This window comes from Pinus tabuliformis, chromosome Q, assembly GCF_031772625.1.
Source record: "Pinus tabuliformis cultivar Carrire ecotype Pingquan chromosome Q, CPIR1, whole genome shotgun sequence".
Classification (NCBI taxonomy): Eukaryota; Viridiplantae; Streptophyta; class Pinopsida; order Pinales; family Pinaceae; genus Pinus; species Pinus tabuliformis.
Window position 1 is genome coordinate 1,311,546,994 of NC_142296.1, and position 10,076 is coordinate 1,311,557,069.

The following is a 10,076-nucleotide window of genomic DNA, read 5'->3' on the forward strand; positions in this document are numbered from 1 at the left end:
GTGATTTATAATCATACCGTCTTCCTTTTTGGACCATTGTCTCCCTAGCCTACAAAGATAATTCTGGAAACTCTAACATAATATACATCTAAGATAATCGTTTCTCACCTGTTTTTGTAATCAAATAAAATTTGAAATAGCTTCCTTCATGACAGAAACATCCAATCCGTGAACTCTAGAGTGATTTCCTTCCACTTTAATGTAAATTCCACTATGATGGCTTAATCAAATCCTTGTAGTCTATCAAAATATGCATTCCACCTTGCATTCAAGAAAACATTCTAAATATCTGCATTGCATCAAAGCTTCTCTGTATTCTCTGGCTCATGTCTTATAACGTGTCCACCAATTTTGAAATGGCTTATAAGAACACTCTACAGTAAGAATAGACTTTTAGAAAGGAGTGGTGGTAGGCACATTTACAGTGAGAGCTTGTGACAAGGATGGAGTGCAGTGGTTATGTGATGATGCATATGGCTATTAGAATTGGATCAATATTAGATAAATAATATTGTTTCTTTAAGAATGATGATGATATAAAGTCATGAAGGTATTGTTTAATCTAATACTACCATCATCTAGAAAAATCTGCAAAATTGTTGTGTTTTATATTGATTTTAAGATGATGCTCTCAGAAGGAGCATCTATGGTTATGGGTACCAAAAAGTACTTAGATGTGTTACCTAAAGCAATCCTAAAGTGGGAAAATAACATTGCTAGTATGGTATGGGGAAGAGAGACTCCCTCGAAAAATGTTTTTTCAAATAAAGTCAAAATCAAATAATTAAGTAAGCAATAATTGGCTGATAGATGACATGATCAACCTAACTGTATGGTTTCCATGAAAGGGAAAACCTAAATCAAATACCAAATCATGAATGTAATATAGAGATAAGCTATTTTAACCTATCTATACCTTAAATCGAAATATGGGTTGTATGATTGTGTAAGGAAGAACATAACTTAAGGAAGTGAAGTTATGCTAAAAGATCCTAAGAAGGGATGGGAGATGTAAAGGACAATGTTGGGTTGAATATGAGACTAAATATCTTAAAACTTTCTATCAAATTTAGTATGACCACATTAATTAGTGCAAATGAAATTCATGATGGATATGGGTATAGAAAAATATTTTTGCATAATTATCACTCATAATGATCTAAAAATTTGATGTTAGCATGAGATTTTAAGTATCTATGATAGACAAAATATCACAGTCTATTTTATGATGCATTTCATTTTTATCCAAACCTTGTACAAATGACCGATTAAAGCCCAAAACTAAGAGTTATTGGTATGATTGATTGATAGTAAGCAGGATGATTGTTATTATATTATTATGTTGCAACCACATAACATAGTAAAATGATTACTAAATAATGGCACTTAAACATTATGATATAAACTTCCAATTGGTTGTAGAAATGAACCATGTTCATGAAAAATCCTTATAAACTGAGCACAATTGTTCTATTTATCAGAAATAGATAAAGGAATGTTTGGAATGATACTAACATAGTGGAAAGCATGTGCATGAAGTTATGTCAGGTAGGTGATGCCATGAGAATGGTATGATGTGTATTAGCACAGATGGTATTATGTACAATCACTACATACAGTACTCATATTACTACATGTGTTACATGATTGAAACATGATATGTATAACTATGTGTATAATACACCTTGTGTGCATGTATACGTAAAGACACCTGGTGGGTGTCTGATAGGGAAACCGACCTAGAGGTTGCAAAAAAAAAAGGAAACTAAGAAGTGGTTCAACGATAAGTAATCGTAGTTAAATTGCAGTTTGGCATACATACGATTATGCTAAGTATATGTAGTTATGATGGCATATGAGCTAACCTGTTATAATGGTTTATGCATATGTTAGTTGATTTGGTAAGAATGCAAAGGAATAATGGGAAATATAAGCCAGAACAATTTTAGTAATATTGAGAAACAAATTATGAAGTTACAATTTCTTACAAATTGTCTAAAACAATGGTATATATTTTTATGGAGGGAGATGTCTTCGGAGTACTCCTTGTAACAAATATACATCGAATATTTTCATCATGTGGCAAGGCCATGAGAGCTGTGGATTTAGTAACCATATATCTTGTTATGAAACCAGCTCACAAAAATATAGAAAAGATAGTTGAACGCCTTAGAATTCAACCTCTTCAAGGGGAAACCTCCTTTACATTATACAAATGAGTAATTATTTGATGATACAAATGAAAAGACCTCCATTCTATATACAGGAGTCTAAGGGGTCATAATATAATCAGAGCCGACATAACAATAATAATGTAAGGGCACAATAATAACAATAGTGGGCTTCTATGGAGCACAATAGTAACAATATGGGCACTTCATGGGTACATCAATGTAATAAGTGGGTTGTACTAATAACAATAAGGGGTTACACTAGTAGTATAGGGGCCTAACATGCCCCTCTACTTCAAAAAGTGTTGTCCTCAATGCTTGAGCAGTTTTTGATGCTTCTGTATAAAGCTCTTGTCCTCGCACGTGGAATCTTCAACGTGTAAGTTCTTCCACTTGATGAGATACTCTGAAATTGATCGATTTTGTAGTTGTCAGGTTCTTTTTTCTATGACTGCTCTAGGTTCCAATATGATTTTTCTTTCCTCTTCAATTTCTAGAAATATTGTTTGAATTTGGATCTTTCGCAAATTTTAAATAAGTGTCCATACTTCTTCGTCCTTCTTCCATTCATCCCTTGCTTCGTTTATGCAATCTGGTTGGATAATAGAAATAGCGCAAAACAATGCCTCCACATCCTCATCCTTTCTTGAGAGTGCATCTGCAACAAAATTTTGCTTCCATTTTCTATAGATGATTTGAAAGTCATAACCCAACATATTTTTGACACATTTTTTCTGTTCTCCTAAAGATAATAGTTGTTCTAAAATGTATTTAAGACTATCTTGATCCATTTTTACCTTGAAGTGTCTTGCTAATCCGTAAGGTCGCCATTTCTTAAGTTCGTGTAGTATTGCCAACATTTCCTTCTCATAAATAGTTCACTTGAGATGTAGCAATAAAAATACCCAATCACCTACATCAAAACATTTTTCACTACAATTATGATCTACTTGTTGTTTCATTCGATTTTGCACCAAAGTGGAATTATCCTGTCAAAGTTGGAGAACTTGTTGTTGATGCTTGATGTGATATTTCACTGCTTCAACCTTTTTCTTCTTGATATGTCCTTCTGTCTTTAGAGTTTGAGGAGTGGTAATTTCTTTCAATCCTTTACAAGATATGGTCAGATTCATTTCTTAATGCTCGATGTGATATTTCACTTCATGAACATTTTTCTTCTTGATATGTCCTTCTATCAGATAGTTTGAGGAGTGTTAATTCCAACCAATGAATTACAAGATAAGGTTGGATTCATTTCTTCTTTCTCGATGTGATATTTCACTTCTTGCACCTTTCTCTTCTTGATATGTCCTTCTATCTTGAGAGTTTGAGTAGTGGTAATTCTTGCTAATGCTTTACAAGATATGGTCTAATTCATTTCTTCTTTCTCTAGGGTTGGGTCCTGTTGTATATCCTCTTCTTTTGATGTTTCTTGATCTTTTTCTTCCTCAACTTCATACTCTATGTAAAATAATTTCTTCTCCACACACTTATGTACTTTAGTGGATTTGCTATCACAATTGTAACAAAGCCCTTTTTCTCTTTTTTTTCCAATTGTTGTGGTGCAACCCTTGTAGGTTGTGGAAGGCTAGGAGAAACAACACTTCCATCTTTATAGTTGTGAGGGGTAGACTTCCTTGTGGCCATAATTTTTTATTCCACTATGTAACAAAGCCCTTTTACTCTTTCCAATGGTTGTTGTGTTTCTCTAAAGAATATTTTTCTCTTTGTATCCTCATAATGTGCTATCATTTCCTCCATGAACATTAACCACTCAACAAGTTTTTTACGAGAACAAAGGCTTTTATACCATAAAAATTGATCTGGTTCTAAATATGAAGATGAAATACATACCTTTTGTAGCAGTGGTACACCATGTAGATGAAAATATTGCTCCATCTGAAGTATTCAATTTACCAGATCATTTCCATAAAACATCCTCATATCACCTTTTCTTGATTTTAGGAGCTCGATATTGAAATGACTATAACTCTGTAATTTCGGATCTTCTAGTTCTGAAATTGCAACCTACAGTATCCCTCTATGTCCTCCTTCCAATGCCACTAGGCTGACCAAGTTTAGATTCTCCAAGAAAGCGTTATGCACAATCTCCCAAGATGACTTGATTATATACCTTTTCAGAAGAGCGAACTTGTAGGAAGTGCCACCTATCACTGTTTCGACCTTAGGATCTGAAAAATATATACAAGAAACCACAGTCTGTCCTCTTTCTGTAACTTCTTACGAAATTTCAATCTGATGCTGAAAATAAAGGCTATGATTATTTTCACAGGTAATTCACGAGTCTACAAAAATACCAACTTCCTCACATCATATATCCATAAATATAGTGCAAAAGTCTCTGAAATTTAGACTAGAGGTTCAGTGTGATTTCGCCTCAAAAGGATCTTTTTGTTCACTTCTGAAATGTCAGAGAAAAAAATTTATAGTGAAAATTCCACGACGACCTATTTGGAGTAGTGAAACCCTAGAATCCAAAGCTCTCATACCAAATGTTATGAAACTAGCTCAGAAAAAGATATAAAAAGATAGTTGAACACCTTAGAATTCAGCCTCTTTGAGGGAGCAACTTGCTTTACATTACACAAATGAGTAATTTTTTGATGATACAAATGAAAAGGCCTCCATTGTATATATAGGAGTCTAAGGGGTCATAATATAATCAGAGCCGGCATAACAAAAATAATGTGAGGGCACAATAATAACAATAGTGGGGTTCTATGGGGCACAGTAGTAACAATATGGGCACTACATGAGTACACCAATATAATAAGGGGGTTCTATTAATAACAATAAGGTGTTACACTAGTAGTACAGGGGCCTAACATATCTTTGAGTAAGGACATGATGTAGTAATACACTAAGGGAAGTGTAAAGTGTAAGGGGGGTAGTATGTAACTCCCCTACCTTGTGTGTTAACTATTGTAAACCTAAGATGAGGAAAACTAGGTGTGATATGTAATATGGAAGGAAAAAATATTATTAAATAAATTAGTTAATGAATCACTTGGAAAAGCGAGACATCAAGAGATGAGATTCTTGCCAAATCCCATTGAGGAATGGGATAGAGATAAATATTTCATGATAAAGCTTCTAGATGTGATTCTAGATAAGCTTGGATGGATTGAAGATAAACATCCATAAATGAAATAACATAAAAGCTTTACGAGGGATACAAGAAAGGTTTTATGAGGAAAAGCCTTGTGGTTGATAAAAAATGAGCTTTTAAGGAAAAAGACCTAGGAAAATGGAAAAATCCATAAAAGTGGGACGTCACTAATGGAAAATTAAATCATCAAAGAGGGTATTAAATACCCATTGAATTGATCAATTGGGGGCAGTTGATACATGGCAAGAATCTCAGCTCGGGGGCAATCAGAGGTGATTCATGTTTTGGTGGTGCTCGTCTTCTCTGCAAGTGATGTTTTAGTTGGTTTCATGATGCATGGAATGTATGTATGTTGTGTTCTTCCCTTCTCTATTTTATTTTCAGTTGTCTAAGAGAAGGTTTTCTCAAATTTCCTCGCCGTAAGAAGGACTAAATGAATGCTTATACATAAGTAGATTTATTGGTGTTCTCCACCATTATGGTGGGTTATTACTTTCATGGAAAATGGTGTATGGTCACTCTTAACATTTTTATGTGGTTAAAGTGCTAGCTCATATGTGTAAATTTGGTGTAATGTGTAAGAATGTCAATAGATAAATAAGTTACTTGTGGTAACAATACATAAGTGGACTTATTTGTGTTTATGATTTTTTAGAAGTTAGCCTACTTATGATCGACTCGACATATGACATTTGTGGATAGTAAAAGTCTTGGTACTAACTGGTTATGTGATAGTCTGAAACTAAGGGTGAAATTTTTGAATGTAAACTTGATCATTGGTAGATGTAATGAGGAAATATCTTGTGATGTTTAGAGATTATCTAAGTTAATGTTTTCTAGGAGAAAAATTTTGTTGATGCATTTGAACAATGGAATGATTGGCATCTACTGTGGGATTGTTGCACTTTTCCATAGGACTTGGAAGATGGAATTTGTGCATTTATGTTAATGATCAATAACACTATGATGAGGTCATATTTATTCGTATTAAGATAATTGAGGGAAATATATATATGAGTATGCAGAATCATAGGCAATAACATATTTAATCATGTAAGTCAACTATTCAAGTTATCTATGCCATGCATGTCATCAGGATTACATCCATGGAAAGTAGACGAGCTAGTGATGCATGTGAAACAAAGGCTGAGTCACCAATATTTTGATTGTGTCTGAACGACTATCAAACCCATGCACAACCAAGTTAACCATAAAAAATTAATATAAAAAGCTTATTAATAATGGGGTAGGTTATCCCCAGAACTTTATAAGTTGCATGTAGTAAGAGACACTTCAATCTTCATGTGTTGGGGATAAAATAAAATAGTTGGAATTTTAACTTTAATTCCTTTCCCAAATTGTAAAGTATGCATATTAACTTCTATGACATACAACTCGAGACATTGAAAATAAAGAAAAAAATCCATGGTATGTATTTGCTTTTAACATTACGATTAATAACTCTATGAGTACAGTAGTGTTTATGTGATGATGATACCGTTGACAACAGTGAAATCTCAATGGTACAAAAAAAAAAAAAAAAAATTCATAAAGACTAGGGGATAAATATCTGGGTAGGCTCACAAGGTTTGCTATAGAATGTCCTTATACTTCCTACAATCTAGATAACTATAAACATAATTATCAACATTATGAAAAGTATGAGACTGTTGCATACAAAAACTAAAACAATGGGTTCACAAACACATTATTCATCTTCAGTTGAATCAACAAGAGTAGTCCTTCGCATTAGAGCCTTGCATCACACTTGAAGGGATACATGGAATATCTTGCTTAATATGATTAAGGCATCAGTTTTGTTGTGGCAGTTTGAATTGGTTCTTCTGAAACTCACTATATTCTCGGTGTGCATGAGAAGACACATACATGACTATTGCAAATTTCTCCATAGCTTTAGCCATAATGCTCTTCATCATCCAATATAAGTGAAATGATTGTTAGTATTGGATGGATCTTGCTCGAGAATGACCAAGGTCTCACAGAAAAAAATTATAATCTTCCAAATTAATTTCCATAATTTCTACTTCTTGGTTTATGTCCTCTTACCATTCTACAATCAATTATCTCACATAGGGATAATTTCCCGAATTCTAAGCCTGAGTCACTTCTTTAATAATTTGAGAGGCCTACTTATGCCCACAAACTATCCCCCTTGATGAATTGAGCTTCCTAGTCACATGGTATGGTTTCCTCTATTTTCCTCAATTATGGGTTCCCTCACCTACGTTCCTTTTGCGAAAGGTGGTTAAAATCATTTTTCTCATGGCCTTACAAGGCAGATGATTGACTAACTTTAACCTTGGATGTAGACCCAAATAGAGTCTATACTCCGAACCAAGAAGGTGTCATGGGTCACTCCAAAATAAGGCACGTTCCAACAACATCATATAAGAGGACGAGAAGAGGAATAAGAGCCAATTCAAGTGCATTTCATTGACATGCGACCAGCCGGGAACAAAGCCCTTGAACCACACATTAATTGAACTGTTCCCACTAAGTCTCGGTCTATAATTACAAAAAGAATATTTCACCCACAAAATCCTTGAAGGCTCCATGCCTAACCCACATATATTCATATCATACATAAATCCTTTCCGTAAAAGGTAGAGAGTGTAACAAAACCATGAGCGCACAATAGGTGACACCCCAGGTAGACCCATGCATGACAACAAAATTTCATAGACCATTGACAAAGTAACACAATAAACATTAGAGTCTTCACAGAGTTATGACACTACCATGAAGAATTCCAAAGATATCTCCTTCCACACCCTCCAATTTAAAACATTAACATTTGCCCCAGAAACTCGAAAACAAATATGAGAATCCATAGATGTAGGGATGGAAGAATTGGGACTGAAAACATACTCGTAAAGGAACCTTGAACCAAAATAAATTGAACTAGTGCGTGGTAAAGATTCTTGAGGGACTACATCCTAAGGATGATGAGGATCTCGAGCGAGATCCAAATCAAACAGAGTGCATAGTCAAGAAACTTATAAAATGTGGTGAGGTAAAAACTCAAAGCCACCACCTTGTTAATATCTCTATCATCTTCTGAGTCACATTAAATATCTACATGTGCATAACCACCTCTCCATGTGCTTCATGCATATGGAGGGTGGCATAAGATTGCATGAGGATTTTCATGTCAAAATTTGGGCATGGGCATACCTCATACGATCCATCTCATGCCTCGGTCAGAGAAAGTACACAAAACAAAGGATCCTCTTAGTGATGGATTTTTTTATTCATATATATATACTTAATAAATTTCACCAAATTTTTTTTAATATTGTTTTAGTTTTTCCATAAAAAATTATTTTACTTTTATTTTGGATCACCTTAGCATTAATGATGTATCTTCTTATACTTTGATAATACATGAGTCTAAATCCACCTAATATATCTACCTCTAGGAATAACTTTTCATAACTTTTTGGTGGAACTTCAATATGGTTTGGCTCAATCACGTATGGCATATTTAACCATATATAAGGTAGCATGTATAATTTAGTGATATATAATTTAGTTGAAGTATAAACTATTATTTTTAATATTAATGATACATCGCTTATATTATATTCATTTTGATTACTGTTTTAAAAAAATGGTGGGAAATTTTGTTTACTCACATTTATGAAATGTGAATGTTATTGCTAATAATTATTTGTAAATGGACCAATAATATCTATTATCATAAAAGTAATTAATTACAAAACAACATTGTCTATAATCACTTAAGCTACACAATATTAATTATAATAACCATAACCAATTAATATATACCTTATTAGTCTTTGAATACACGGTGATCATATGGTCTCCTAAAATACTAGTTAATGTGAAGTTGATAAAAATGAAAACTATGTATATATATATATATATATATATATATATATATATATATATATATATATATATATATATACACGATATTGATTAATACATAATATATGATTCACTCAAAAATAAGATATAATATTTATGATAATATCCTAATAAAAGCGGGGCTCTGTAGAACGGAACTAGGGTTCTGAGAAAATACTCAACGGTGTTGACTGCACAACACGGAATATACTCACGGACTGAAAGAAAATCTTTGCGGCGTGACAGAGTTGCAGGGCATTAGCGCTGCGCAATGGAACATCCTTAGGGGAGGGCGTCAGAGCCCTCCCCTTCACAGCACGATCCTGAGCAAACGGTTATCTTTGGATCTGTGGATGAGGAAATCTTAAACAAAGGGAAAAAGCATCAAGATGATGACAAGGAAATCGGAAATCGGAAGGACAAAGACAGCAATACACAAGAAGGAAGAGAAACTCCAGAAGAAGGCCTGAACATATCCTCAACAACATGCTGACCAGTGGCCAATGAACGGCCACGAATAGAGCTGCCGGGAGACAAGATTGACAGAAGAATAAAATACATGAAAGATCATGCCCTCATTGGGAAGTTTATAGGGTTTTGGCCGACTGAGAACGCCCTATACGGCTGGATTGCGGCGAAATGGAAACCTAAAGGAGATGTCACTCTGCAGCTAGGGCCGAAGGGCTTCTTCAATGCAATCTTTTTCTGTATAGAGGACAAATACAGGATTCTGGGAGCAGGGCCCTACTTTTTTAACTCAGCGGGACTGTATCTGAGGGAATGGATTCCAAGATTCAACCCAGATAAACAAGATCTCACATGGGCGTCGATTTGGATCAGAATGTACTCTCTTCCAAATGAATATTGGGACAAGGACATTCTCA